Here is a 14,815-nt window from a genome sequence, read left to right as displayed (position 1 = left end):
AAAAAATCATGTGCCCTTGCTTCTTCCAATTTAAAAGTAATGTACTTTCCTCAGTTGAATATTTCAATAGTATAAATGAAGTTTACTTTGCCACTTATATTTTCATTTCTTCAGTGAAAATCCATGTATTTCCATCATGTACCTACTCCCTTGCCAGAGGACGTTTCACGTGAGAGCCACATAAATCTTTCATTTTCAAATTTAGAAGATCACTTTTCTTTTCCAGGATTCATGTTTCGGCATGTATTCTTTGAAACTTTTCTAGAAAAGTTTCCTGTGTGGGCAAAGAACCAAAAAATTGTGTTTATCAGTCTGGTAGTGAAGATCCTCCAGGTACTTCTGAGAAAATTTCATGAGACCCACAATTCCCTATGCCATTCAGCATCTGTAGATAGAATAAGACTGATTCAACGTACTTCTATTCACATATTCTCTATCAAATGTGTTCATCGTATTATGATGACTGATATTCAAATTATTTTTAAGTGGTACTGAATTGTTTTCTTTATGGATACTCATTAATGGGTATTAAAGTTTAAGCTATTATTGCATGTAATCTTTTAAAAATTATTACTAAAATATTCCTTATATTTAACAAAAAATTGGCAAACCAGATGATAAACCACAGACTCCTTCTTAAATGTTGGCATAGCAAATGGGATTAATGTTATCATGTAGACTAACTCCATTTTAGTAGAATTTTAAAGCAAACAGTATTTTTTAAATTATCGTTTGTTTGTTTGTTTTCCATCAGAGTCCTTGGCATTCATCAACACTTTCAGATGTCCCTATCAAGATAAATTTCATCAGAGGCTGTTTGTTTTTAGTGAGGGAACTACAAATTGAAATCTTGTATATATGAGCCACTGAAAGAAGATACCATGGGTAGCTACAGGTCTAACCCCCAAAATCCATAATAGGAACAATGCCATGTGAGATTTAAGTTTCAAACATTAAAAGTTTTATTTTAATACTTAATTTAAAAAATTCTTATTACATGCTTTGAAGATGACAAAAACCAATATTTTTGAAAGTAACTTTGATGAAGCAAGAGTACTTCCAGTATTTTAATATTAATATATTATAGAATTATAATTCAAGCATGTTTTAAGCTTTTTCCTCGCATCTTATTATGAAAAATTTTCAAACACACAGAAAAGTTGGAAGAATTTTACAGTGAACACCCATATACCCACCATCTAGGTTCAATAATAAATTGTATTATATGTGCTTTATTACATACCCACCCATCTATTCATCGTTTAATCCAAATATCACTCCATTTTATTTCAGTGTAAGTTGCAGACATCAGTACTCTTCACCCTTAAAACACTTCAGCAGGCATATCATTCACTAGAGTTCAATATTCATGATCTCTTAATGCAAACTTCATATATAAAGAAATGTACAGGCTGGGCACGATAGCTCACACCTGTAATTCCAGCACTTTGGGAGGCTGAGGTGGGTGGATTACCTGAGGTTGGGAGTTCGAGACCAGCCTGACCAACATGGAGAAACCCCATCTCCACTAAAACTACAAAATTAGCTGGGTGTGGTGGTGCATGCCTGTAATCCCAGCTACTTGGGAGGCTGAGGCTGGAGAATCGCTTGAACCCGGGAGGCAGAGGTTGCAGTGAGCCGAGAACGCACCATCACACTCCAGCCTGGGCAATAAGAGCGAAACTCCGTCTCAAAAAAAAAAAAAAAAGAAAGAAAAAGAAACGTACAAATCTTAGGTGTACCATTCCATGAGCTTTGACAATCAAATGTGATTATTATTCACTGGCATTTGACTGGCATATATATTGAAATAAAAGTTGAAAATAAAGAATATTATATTTTTAATCTGTTACTTTTACTGTTGGGGTAATCCAAATGTTTCCACAGAAAGTAAAAGTAAATTTACTCCCAAGTATTTAATTTAACAGATTTACAGGTCACATTTACCATGGAATACTTAACAAATATACAATAACCACAAGAATTACTCTCAGTGTTTAATTATAACTTACATTTTTCAAATGTCATGAATTTAAATTTCAGTGAAACACACTGGAATAAACTTTCCAAGTACTGATTTCAGGGTTAATCCACAATGTAGTCTCCTTATATAAGTAGTAGATAATGTCAATTTTGTCATTCAAGAAAAGATTTTAATTAATTCTTTGATATTTGTCTTCTTTGTGTTTCCAGCTCTTAAGAACTGATTCGCTTGACAGTGCTACTGAAATTTTAGGGTGCAAAGGGCCAAGATGGCTTGAAACACTCAATTTCTAGCCAAACTACTTATTTTTTAAAATGTCAAAGAAGTATAAAAAGATGACCCTGTTCTGAAATGAATCAAGAGAGAATTTAAACCTGTCAAAAACCATAGGATTTTGATATTGAAAATAGTGACAACTATTTTTAATTTCAGCAACAAAAGACTTTACGTGAGCCCTTGCTTTTACTTTCAGCATTGCCAACAGTATTTGATATGTGCCGATGATGGAATCTTGAAGTGGAAATTCTATAGGAAAGGCTTATTTTGCTTCCTTTTAAGAAGGAATGCATACAAGAATTTCACATTGCAGGACTACATTGCCCAACAATCACTCACTTTGTTCCAGTTGGAGACTTATGACCAATTTGCTGATAAAATTTGGCATTAGCCTTTTGAAATGTATAAATTACATTATTGCTTTGGATTCTTGTATATTCTAGCAGGGTAGAATGAAACTTGACCACCTGATTTCAAACTACTTGTACAAGAAACTGAGGTAGTTTCTTGATTTCAAACTACAATACAAGAAACTGATGGACATGTAAATTTCTCAACAGGCGAGAGCCACCGCACCCAGCCCAACTCCTTGATTTTTCTTAGTCATTGACCATTATATTAAAACTAAGGCAAGTTTTTTCCCCACAGAACATCAATTCACAAGATCATAAAATAAAATCTCAAAAGTACAAGGGCTGTTCACTCCAAACCAAGCTTCTTACTTTGGGAAAACTGTTAACATGTGTTAGTTGTGCCCACTTTGATACGTTGGTTAGTGGCTAAAATGCCTACCGGTTCATCACAAATCAGTTATCTCTTTCCAGCAGTGCCATGGGTGTTCCTTTATTTTTTGGCTTTATAAGGTCAACAAAAAGTATTAAACGGAAAGAATTAAACCCACAGTGTGAATCCAAATATGCTGCTGGCAGAATACTTTGCCAGAGTAGGCAGGATGCTTTCTTGACTTGAAATCCTCACTTCCTCTTTCCCCCAACCTGCTTCTTTGTAGTTTGAATCTAGTGTAGGCTATTCCTAAGGCAGATGGTCTCTTTCAGCTAGCTGCCCACAGCAAGGTGGTCTTTACTGATAGATTTGGGGAGGAGGGGGAAGAGGGAGGGTAGACAGGGAAAGAAAGGAAAGAGAAAATGTGGCTTCCACCAGAAGGGTATATAACACCCAGTAATTTGAAACATTTTTGAGTTTAATTTTGCAAGAGCATGGAATTAAAATGCCTCCACACAGAGTATTTGGAGATGCTTGTCCTAACAATCACCCTTTAACTTTCTTTTCCATTTTAACATTTTGAAAATTGGGTTGCATCTTAAAATTAATGTGCCATCTAATATAATGGCTATTTCCTTCAAAACTATGAATTAAGTGGTAATACAATCAAATTTAAGAACTATGAGTATTCACATTTAGTCTTTATAATTACCATTTGTCCCAACTCCACAGACTTTAGAAACTATAGTTCCACTCGTTTTTTTTTTTTAACTCATTTTTCTAGATGAATCCACAGAACCTTTATTTGTGTAAGAAGGAAGCTTTCTGCTCTTCTCTTCACATTCTAATCTCAATCCCACCCTCAAGTAGGGCACTTTGCTCTCCCTCCTCCTGCATCTTACCTGACCCAATAAAAAGGTAGTATCCTATTTTTCAATGGTCATAATTATACATGCAAGGAGCTAAAATGTATCACTGGGCTGGGTTAGCCTCTCTCAATGTAAGAACCAGGTCAGGGGATTTCTGTTTCTCAAAGAGGCACAGGTAGTGCCTCCACGTGCATGACAATTGCCTATTCTTTGTTCGTTTTTCGTCAGCCACTCCTGGCCCACTTGTCTTCAATTAACGGGCAGACAGCAGAAGGCCTTATTTTAGGTTCAGGCAGAGCAGTTTGCTCTTTATGCAGCTATTGTTGACAGAGAGTCTTGTATTCTAGTACATATTGGATGACTGCCAGACACTAATAAATCAAGTACTTCAGTCACCATTTAGCTATCAACCCTTTGTATACAACTTTTGAAGAAGGGTGAGTGAATCTTAGCCTGGAACCACAACACCCAAAACTACAAAAGCTGCAAATCTACCAGGACTATTTTTTTTTTCCTGCTGCTGCTGCAAATGCTACCAAAAGAAGAAAAGATTTTACAGACATTTATAGCTCTAGGTGGGAAAAATAGTACTTTTCAGGCTGAATGATGTCTGAAAGACAATAGCGTTACTTCCTTATTAGGAACAACTCTGCTGCAAACACCCACATCATTGAAACTGTCATCATTGGGGCAACCGAGGAAGATTCAGAGCAGCAATATAGGTCAAATGACACATTCAAACCAACACTCAACTGAGAAGCAAAAAGCCAGTTTTACAGCTTAACAGAGTGCCGTATTTTAATCTCATTTAAGCAGGATTTAAAATATAGGTGTTGAGGAAGCTGTTGAGGTTTTCCAAGACAAGAGCTTATCACATAATGGTTTTGTGAAAAGGCTGATTCAGAAAAAAATGATATAACTGTTACTGGATGCACAAAAGAAAAGAAGGCAAAAGAATTATCTGATGTTGTACATTGTATCCCCCAGAAAGATCAGGCATGAGAAATGAACTTTGAGCTGTCTTCTCTTCACATTTTAAGACTAGATAATGAAATTTATTGCCTGCCAGTCCGTAGTACAATCAGACAAATTTAAATAATTATTCATGCAAATACATAAAGCTAACCTAGCAAAGATAACTACACTTAAACTTAGTATGTTGTCTTGAATCTGAAATCTAACAGGCATTCTTGTCCTAGTATATTATATGGTCACATGGATTTTATACTTTATAAAAATAATTTGCATTGTAGACTTTTTAATCACATTTGTCAGCTATAGCATTCATTTTTTATTTATATTATTTATGTATCTATCACTTATGGAATGCATATGTGTCAGTCACTGGTCTAACCATTTTTCATAGATGGCTTTACATAATCAACAACTTCATAAAGTAGATGTCATTATGCCTATTTCCAGATGAAAAACTGAAGTTCAGAAGGGATAAGTACCTTACTCAAGTGCAAATGACTGGTAAGTGGCAGAACTAGAATTCAAACACAAGTTTGATTCCAAAGCCCATGCTTAAAAAAAATTCCTCTATAGTTTTCAATTCTATTTTTGTTTCTGAATACATTTTAACAGTAACTATAATCCAGCATATATCGTAAGCATCTTTTTGAGGAGATGATGTTAATTTTATGGGAGAAGAGACATTTTCAGAGATATGATAAATGTCTTTAATTGCACGTTAATAAACTACGACTACAGAGAGCAACTGGTTGTCCCATGCTCGTGCAAAGAGCAGAGTAGCATTAAGTGAACAGATCACAGTCAGATATATTATGCCTTATGAAATAAGTTAATAAGGGTTGAAACACTGTATGCTTGATGAAATAAATTTCCTAAGGGCAACAGACATTAACAGCTGTTCAAGTACTGTTCATGTCCCCATAGGGAAGTATATCACTCGCGCAGTTATTGAACACATGTGATGTTCCTGTAGTATCTTTCATCTCATTTACACCAAGAAAGAGTAAATAAGTATTTGGGGGCTTCAGCAAGAACAGCCTTTAGCCTCACAGACACTCTTGTCTCCCATTCACCACTTAGTAGCAAGTTATTTTCCTAAAAATAAAAATTAGAAACAATGTTAATTTCCTGCTAAAAACCTTTCAGTGGCTTCTCATTGCACTCATAGGCTTCAAGAAGCTCAAACCCCCTACAAGGTTTTATATGACCTACAACCTGTGTTATCCAGCACTTTGCCAGACCAATCCCTCCTTCCAAAGTAGGCTTCCCTCTGCTGTGTTCCCAGCTCAGAGCTTTCAATCAGGCCTTTCTATTTACCAGGAATGCTTCATCCTTAGTTTTCATACACCAAACACCTATTTAGCATCAAGTCTCACTTCTAAAGTTCAGATAAATTTCCTTGATCTATCCATAAGATTAATCACTTCTGTTTTCACTTGCATGACATCCTGTACTTTGCCTTCCCAGAGCCTATCTGAACTGCAATTGGCAAAGGGATGTGATCAGTCCTCCAACTTGTTGAAAGAGCTGCTCCAATAGAGAAGCAAATATTTTAATGTCCTAGCCCTGTAAAAGTATCTTGAAAAACTAATCTTGCATGGGGGGCATTGGGCCTTTTAAATTGGAATTCCCAAAATGTTATTGGTGGCATCCGTTTCAGATAAAAATGCATTCATTTTATTACTTTTTCAATTTATTTGATTGGTTGGGTCACTGTCATTACTAAGAAAAAGTTTGTTCTTTCTGAGTAAATGCCTCTGGTCCTCTAATTTTTGTTTCAATATGATATTTTTGTGTGAGAACTGTTAGTAAAACATTTTTATGTTACCAGTGTTAAAAGGAGATGTTTAATATAATAAGATATAGTGACTAATAGTGTTTCTTGAAAGAAGGAAGTTACTAATAGAAAAAGTGGCATTTGCCAGAAGTGACAGCTTGTCAAATTGACTGTCAACATGTTTAAAGAAAATATTCATATAAAAAAGGAAATCATGAGGAACAACAACAGCAAAACAGGAATTACATTTTTGAAAGTTAAATTTTTACAGTGCCCTCAGGCAGATGGAGCTCAACTTTCCCATTTAAAAAGTAACCTCATACATATAAAATAAGCATACATTTAATTGGACATCATTAACAAACTCAGAAGAGAAGAATCTAAGTGAAAAAACACATCTTAAAAAATAGTAGCTCAGTTCTATACATGGATGGTGATGATGGCTGCATAACAATGTGAATGTACCTAATGCCACAGAACTGTACACTTAAAATGTTTAAAGCAGTAAATGTTATGTATGGTATACCACAATTTTAAAAAACACAGTAAGCCAATAATTATTTATTTTCACATATCCATCTAGAAACACATTTGCTGATATTTCCAACTCAGGTATAGTGTGTTTGAAATGTGGAGCCAGTGAGGGGTTGGAAGAACAGGTATTGCCTCAACCTTTCAAAAATCCAGAGATAAGTTCAATTACATGGCCTATCTTCTCCCCTACTAAGAATCACTGAATCACTGTACTTGAACCATCAGCCCACAATCACTGCAGAGTTACTTAGTCTCAATAAATTTCATTTAGGCACTAGGTCTATAATGAACTGAAAATTAAATCTTAATATACTGTTGGCTCAAAATGTCACAAATTGCGTGTCATATCACAAAAGAATGATTTAATTTGATTTCAAGATAAGGCAAATGAATGTCTCCAGAATTATCATTTAGGTTGAAAAATATGTAAAAATGAAGGTAAATGAGTTGTACAATATTATCCCTTGCTACAATATCATTAAAGAAAATTGGCTTATATGAAGCTTTTTTTAAGATATAGTAGAAACACTACTTTTATATTATCTTTTCTGTATCAAGAAGCAAGACACATGTCACTAATAATCCATCTTCCCTCAGGCAATGAAGTCCCAGTTAAAATACATTCAAATGAGGTTATGTTTCAAAAGTGAAGTAGAATTATTCCATAGTGGAAAAAATAATGATATTTATCAGAAAGGACGCAAGGAAAAGGAGTTTCTTAGTAGGAAAAACAAACCCCAAACTGTAATGCACAATTATACTCTGTGATTCAGAGGATAATGAAAACATGGTGGCTGAATCTGAAGACACAGTCATTACATTGGGAGCCATTTAGAAAAAAGTCATTCCAGATCTAAATTATAATAAAAGATTCCTAGAATAGAAATGTTAGTTTTAAAAAACAGAGCAGCACACAGATTAAAAAATGCAGTCATCTGGCTCTGGGTATCTGACAAGATTGATCTTAAAACTTCCTTACAAATGTGTGAAGCTCACCTAGGTAATGCATCATCTGTGCTTTACAGGCTTGGTATTCCAAGTTTGCTCCAATGACCAGCTGCATGGGCATCCTCTGATAATCTGGTGGATATGCAGAAAACTCACTCCCCAAGTCAGGCCAACCAGATCACCATCCCCTTAACAATCTCTGCAGGTGCTTCCTACACAAATTAAAGTTTCAAACACACAATTCTAGCACAGCTCTAAAGAACACATGCAGAGCATCTATTCATAAACTGTTAGGGCTTGACAATACACAGCTATTCTGGGCTAGAGCGCTGGAGGTAGTCTCTACCTTTAGGCTTGGGGTACACTAGTTCTTGAATATGTTAAACCCAAATGAAGATGTGACCCTGGTTGATTCTGAGCTTGTAACCATTCCCTTTGAATGCATGTTCATAGATTGTTATTTACAACTTCCTGAATGATGACGTAAGCTGGGAGAATAAAAAGCCAGTGTCCCAGCAAGAATTGACCTAAGAATGGGGAGACAGTGTTTCTGGGAGTTATGTGCCCTCATTAGGGATGCTGGGGACCAAGGTGTAGGCTACATTTGCTCCTACTCTCTGTGGTTATTCTAGGTTTTATATGCTTGACTGACTAAAATTAGGAACTTAATCCAATTTAACAGTGAATGTTAGTAGGGAAGAAATAAAGTCTCTTCCACACTAACAATCAGCCCATCAAAATGCACTACATCCTCTTAAATTGTACTTAGTTTTAATGTTTTCATTCTACTTGTAAGTAGCTGATTTCACTTAGTTCTTTATTAGCTATTTCAAATTAACAAGCATATATATATATATACACATACATATATAGATAGATAGATAGATTCGTTTTTTCTTTTTCACTATTTAGAAGCTATGCTAGTGTTAACACTGCTACCCAAGTTAAAAAAAATGAATATGTTGGCCAACAGATGTTTGGAATATATCAAGAGCATTTACAGGTGTTGTTGAATTGTAATTTATTCATCACCTATTGTCTCATTTAATTCTCAAAAACTGATAAAGTAGATCACCTTTTAATCTCATTTATAGATAATAAACAGAGCCTGAGAAGCATGGTGTAAAAAAATAACAGGCTCTGGAAAACACTGTTGGGATCAAATCTCGCGTCAACTCTTTAATACCTGAGCTACCTAATCTATCAAATAGAAACAATAATAATAATGTACTTCTAGTGTTTCTGGGAATAGTAAATAACCCATACATGTAAAGTATGTGCAACAGTACCTGAGATGTTATACGCATTCAATAAACGTTATTTTTAAGCATCTTTTCTAAAGAAACATCATTAGCGTTGGGGCCAAGATACAAAGGGAAATCTATGACTTTGGAGCCTGAGGACTTGCCATTACATTATATTGCCTAGACCTATAATCTTCCCTAACTCTTCTTAAAACATGGTAAAATATCAGAGAATGAAGCAAGAATCCAGAGCAGGGTTCCCCGACCCCCAGGCTGTGGACTGGTACTGGTCTATGGCCTGTTAGGAACTGGGCTGCAGAGCAGGAGGTGAGTGGTGGGCAAGCAAGCATTACCGCCTGAGCTCTGCCTCGTCAGATCAGCAGTGGCATTAGATTCTCACAGGAGCACAAACCCTATTGTAAACTGTGCATGCAAGGGATCTAGGCTGCATGCTCCTTATGAGAATCTAACTAATGCCTGAAGATCTGAGGTGGAACACTTTCAACCCCAAACCATTGCCCCTGCCCCCCATCATCTGTCCATGGAAAAATTGTCTTCCACAAAACTGGTCCCTGGTGCCAAAAAGGTTGGGGGCCACTGATCTACAGTTTTCACTGTAAAACCTGGATTTTCATATGCCTGTAGTTCATATGCCTGAATTTGTAACAAATGGGATAGAAGAAGAAACAAATAATATCCTCTTTACCAAGCGATTAGTTTTTATTAATGGAAAGTTCATCTGTGAGTATTTTCATAGAGTATATACAGAATATCTCTTGCTGAGCTAACACATGTTTTGCTGTCAGGCAGCAACATTGAAAACATCTATATCAACCTTGTTTGTTTAGCTGGAGTTAAATAATGATACTCAGTATTTGCAAAGTGTTTTACAGCTTCAAAGTATTCAAATAACAATGTGTCGTACAGGTAGTGCAGATATTTTTAGTCCCATTAAGTATAAAAAAAAAAAGAAGGTTCAAATGTTGAAGTGTACATGAAAGTCTGAAATAAGATGGTGACATTCTGAAGCAATTTACTTAAAATTTTACTTACCAAATATTCGCTTTGACAAAAGAAGTAATAAGATACAGAGTTGGTGGAATAATTTAAGGTCCTTTGTGGGAGGAGGGGAAGTGACTTACAATAATACTTGAGGTCATCTAAAATTATTCAATGGTAGATGGCTATATGATGAACATTTTACATTTTTCAAATAATTGATGACTCTACATTTGATATGTGTGCTATATTTCCCGTGCTTATGTTAATTCCCTAAGTTTCCTAAGTATAGAGTCCATATTTCCTAAGTATAGAGTCCTAAGTATAGAGTCCATAAATGAGGTAAATACCTCATTTATCTTTCTGTACCGATCCAGCACAATGTCTAGGTATTTGCTGTCATCCCACTGAGTTTCCTAAGTCTTCATTTAGCACATAAAAAATGTAGAAATACTGAAATTTTTGACTATTTTAATTTCTGAAATTTATCTCATTCAAATTACCCTAATTATTTGTATCTACTTGAGTTTTCTGGGTATAAAGACACAAGGTAGTATTTCCAAGTTCTCAGTATTATATATCACATGATGGTATTAGGAAAAATGATAACATTAACAAGATTCCAAATGCTCACAGAAGTACCTAAAATTCAATTTCTGATAACATACAACTGGTAAATGCTTTGATTATCACTATTTTATAGGTGAGAAAGCGGAAGTCATATAGCCAGAGCTGAACTTCAACTTCAACTAGATTGTTCCATTTCATCAGATTATTTTCACCCTGAGTTGACAGAAACAAATATCTTCATGTTTCTATGCCATAAGAGATGCTGTATCTAATTCCCTCAGTTTATTTTATTTTATTTTATTTTTAGAAACAGCATCTTGCTCTGTCACCCAGGCTGGAGTGCAATGATGCAATCATAGCTCATTGCAGCCTTGAACTCCTGGGCTCAAGTGATTTTTCTGCCTCAGCCTTCCAAACAGTTGGCCTACGTATTATTTTTTATTTTGTATTCAGCTCACCATTAGGCAGTTTAAAGGATATAAAAATCTCCAGAAAACATATGCTGACCTTAAAGGAGGAGCTTGCCATCAATTTGAGGAGCTAAGAAATGCTTACATTGAAACTGAAATACCTTTCAAAGGCAACACACTGTTAAGCATAAGGCTATGAAGTACAATCTAAAATTATGTATGTAATTCAAAAATGGATGTAGTCAGCATAAACTGGTCAGAACCAAAATTCTAGAGGTGCAGATCAAGAATTTACAACGATAGACAGAATGATTGCCCATGTTCCTTTCTGGTACAATCATATTCTCCATTCTAATGTGAAATAATTATCTCCAAAATACTCAATGATTTATTATTTTTAATAAACTTCTACAGAACACTTCTTGCACTCAATCTTCAATTATTAAGTCCTTTTGCTCATCTTCCTGGATCATTACATTGCTCATTAGGACCTCCCATTAGAAGAGAAAGAAACCCACATTACAGAATGGCATCTTGTAAACAGCTGTTTTTAAGGGTGTTAAGTTACCTGTCACCACAAATAGAAGACTCTGATGGAACACAATAAATATAAATTAAAAAGAAGTTTATTATTAATATAACTGAATAAAATAATCACAAAACCTTTTTAATGGAAACACTCTGGATGACAAAACAACCATAAACTTTTGCTGATGATTCCATTTTTTTAAACTTAGCTACAAAAAAATTTTTTCAAAAGGTTAGAATAATGATTCCCTTTACAAGCTCTATGGCTATTATTAATCTGATAGAATTAAAATTTAGCAAGACAAGTTGCTTAATACAAATTCAGGTGCATTTTAAATGTTAGAACCTGATATGGGAATAAATTGCCCATTTCCAACATCAGTATCACTGCAGAATCCTCATCTCAAAGTTCCTCACCACTTGCTAAATATCCATACATAAATGTGTTTTAATTTCTCATACACAACAAATATACACACGGAGACACACACACTCATACATCTATAGTTATATATACAGACATTATATACATGGATGTTTGTATATGTGTATATATACACACATTTTTTCTATCATTTCTCTATCTTAATTTAACATCTTATCCTCTCAAAAATGGCATAATGGAGCCAGCATAAAATCCGGAATAAAATCCAAATTCTGCCACATCCTAACTGTTTGACTTTAAGCAAGTTTCTTAACCTCTAAGAGCCTTACCTTCCACAATGGTTCAAATGGAAGAGTAACACTGAATTACTGCACAAATTAGAAAGAATGTGTGTAGTATCTACTATGATATAAGACAGCATGTTCTCATTAAGAGGCAATTTGTTGCCTTTGTTGCTATTGTTATCCCTCCCCAAACATGCTCTTTTTCTTGAATTGCCTTTTCTTCAGTAATGCCATTACCATTCATCGTATCCATTGGCTCAAAACCTTAAAATTATCTAGGATACCCCTCCTCCACATGGAATCAAAGGCAAAGTGCTATAAATTATTCCCTTGGAATGTATCATGAATATTTTCCCAATGCTACCATCTCGTATGTTATTGTTACCATACCGTCTTCAAGGTGAACTGCCATCAGTACTCTGATAGTGTCCTTCCCTGCAGTTTTGCTACACTTAAAGCTCTCTACACATTACAACCTGACAAGAGTATTGCTTTCCTTTTGTCAATCTACTGATACAAACTCTTCACGGCTCCCTAGTAGCCTAAACACACAAACACAAATCCAAAGTCCCTGATGATTGGAAGCAATATACCTTCTAGCCCCATTTTTAAAATCTCCTTTTTTAGTCATCCAAGCAAACATTTATTGAGTGGACATTATGTTCAAAGTGCCATTTCTGGACATAGGAATACAACTGTGAACAATGTGGTCATGTTCCATGACAATAAGAACTTTCTTTTTAGTGACAGATAACACCATTAAACGACCAATCTTTAATTCTATATGTGATAAGTACTTGGTATAAATAAGTATAGAGTAGGTACCGACAATATCTGAGAATCTGAGAATGCCTTCCTGAGGAAGTGATATTTGAACTAAAATTTAAAGAGGAGTTGTGGGAGTTGAGAGGATACAATGGGGGAAGTGGAATTCTAGCAGAGAAAATGGCAGAGCATGTAAGACACACCGCCCCCCCTTGCTTCATGTCAAATGAATTATTGATGTGTTTGAAATCTGTATTATTCTCCACCCAAAGTTTGTGTATATTTTCTTTTCACTTGGAACATTAACCGTACTGAAGACACTGCTATGCAACCTCAATTACTTCCAGAAAAAAAAGCTTTATTTATGAAGTAAATACTTTCCTGAAAAATTCCTTTTAACCGTATAAACAAAAGATGACTTGATGTGATACTATGCATTACTGTACTAAAATAAAAAATCAACTTGCTCTATAGTGGAAATATTAATGATTCATGAGATTTTTCTGCTAATGAACTTTTTCTCCTTCATTTCAAATATTCGTCATCTAATTTTAATATAACATTCATTCAATTCAGAATATATTTGCATTTTCTTTGCTAAAAAATAATCACCCATTAGTATTCTGTACTGCTTTTAGGAAATTATTGGTGTATGACTGTGTCAAGAGATTGAGCCTCAATAAGTAACTTTGATATCTTAAATTGCTTTGAGGGAGACATTTTTAATGCCATCAGGTATCTTCTCCCAATAAATTCTTCAACCTTTATCAAAATAAAACTACATTTTCTATTGCCAAAATGACAAAGACAAGACAGATTATGTTTTAAAAAAAGAGTGCACGTGTTTTTTTTTTTTAATGCAGCTACTCTAAATCTATTAACCATTGGACAGTGATGAATTAGGGTTACACATAAGCACACTTAAGCAGCAACCATTATCTACATTAGTCATCTATCTTAGAATTTCTAGGGTCAGGCAGTCTTACAAAAACAAGTGTAGTATAGTAAGACTCATTCCAAAAGCTTTACAAAACGTTTGTTTTTTTTTTTTAACTTTTCAAATGAAAATTATTTCTTCTTTTTTTAATGAAAACATAGTGTTGAACCTAACACTGATGACAGTTTCAGCCTTCTTGAAATTCTTTCCTCTTCTGCTTTTGTGACACTGTACTTCATGCTTTAGTACATAAATCTCACTTTCCTTTTCTATATATGCAGTAGAAATGTATTAAATATGTGTTGACCTATAAAATAAAGGGAATGACACAGAATCCTAAGATTTCACATATTACTAACATCAAATGTTTTTCCTTGTTGTCATTGTTAAAATCATAACAAACAAGGAATCAGGCTGGGTTGAGAATGGCAAAAGCTATCAGTGATTCTCAGATCAAATAAAGAAAATCCCTTGAAGTTTGGGGGAGAAAGGCTTCCTTTCATGTCAGAGAACCAATAGAATTATGCTCAAATAACAACATTCTGAGTTGTCTTTTTTCAATGGTTACTATCTGAGCCTCACATTCTCAGACTTCACGAAATGAAGA

The 14,815-nt window shown here is 34.8% G+C and overlaps 1 protein-coding gene and 1 non-coding gene across 2 annotated transcripts in view; both read right to left on the bottom strand.

Moving 5' to 3' along the window:
- The window catches only part of IL1RAPL1 (interleukin 1 receptor accessory protein like 1), a 1,371,738-nt gene that overhangs the window by 1,031,546 nt on the left and 325,377 nt on the right, over positions 1 to 14,815 (bottom strand). The window lies entirely within an intron of this gene.
- Positions 747 to 816, bottom strand: LOC112438578 (small nucleolar RNA SNORD74). The gene has a single exon (XR_003026983.1). It is a non-coding gene; the product is annotated as a small nucleolar RNA SNORD74 (small nucleolar RNA).

This window comes from Pan paniscus, chromosome X (genome assembly GCF_029289425.2).
Source record: "Pan paniscus chromosome X, NHGRI_mPanPan1-v2.0_pri, whole genome shotgun sequence".
NCBI lineage: Eukaryota > Metazoa > Chordata > Mammalia > Primates > Hominidae > Pan > Pan paniscus.
Note: the sequence above shows the minus strand (reverse complement) of the source record. Positions and strands in the feature narration are given on the sequence as shown.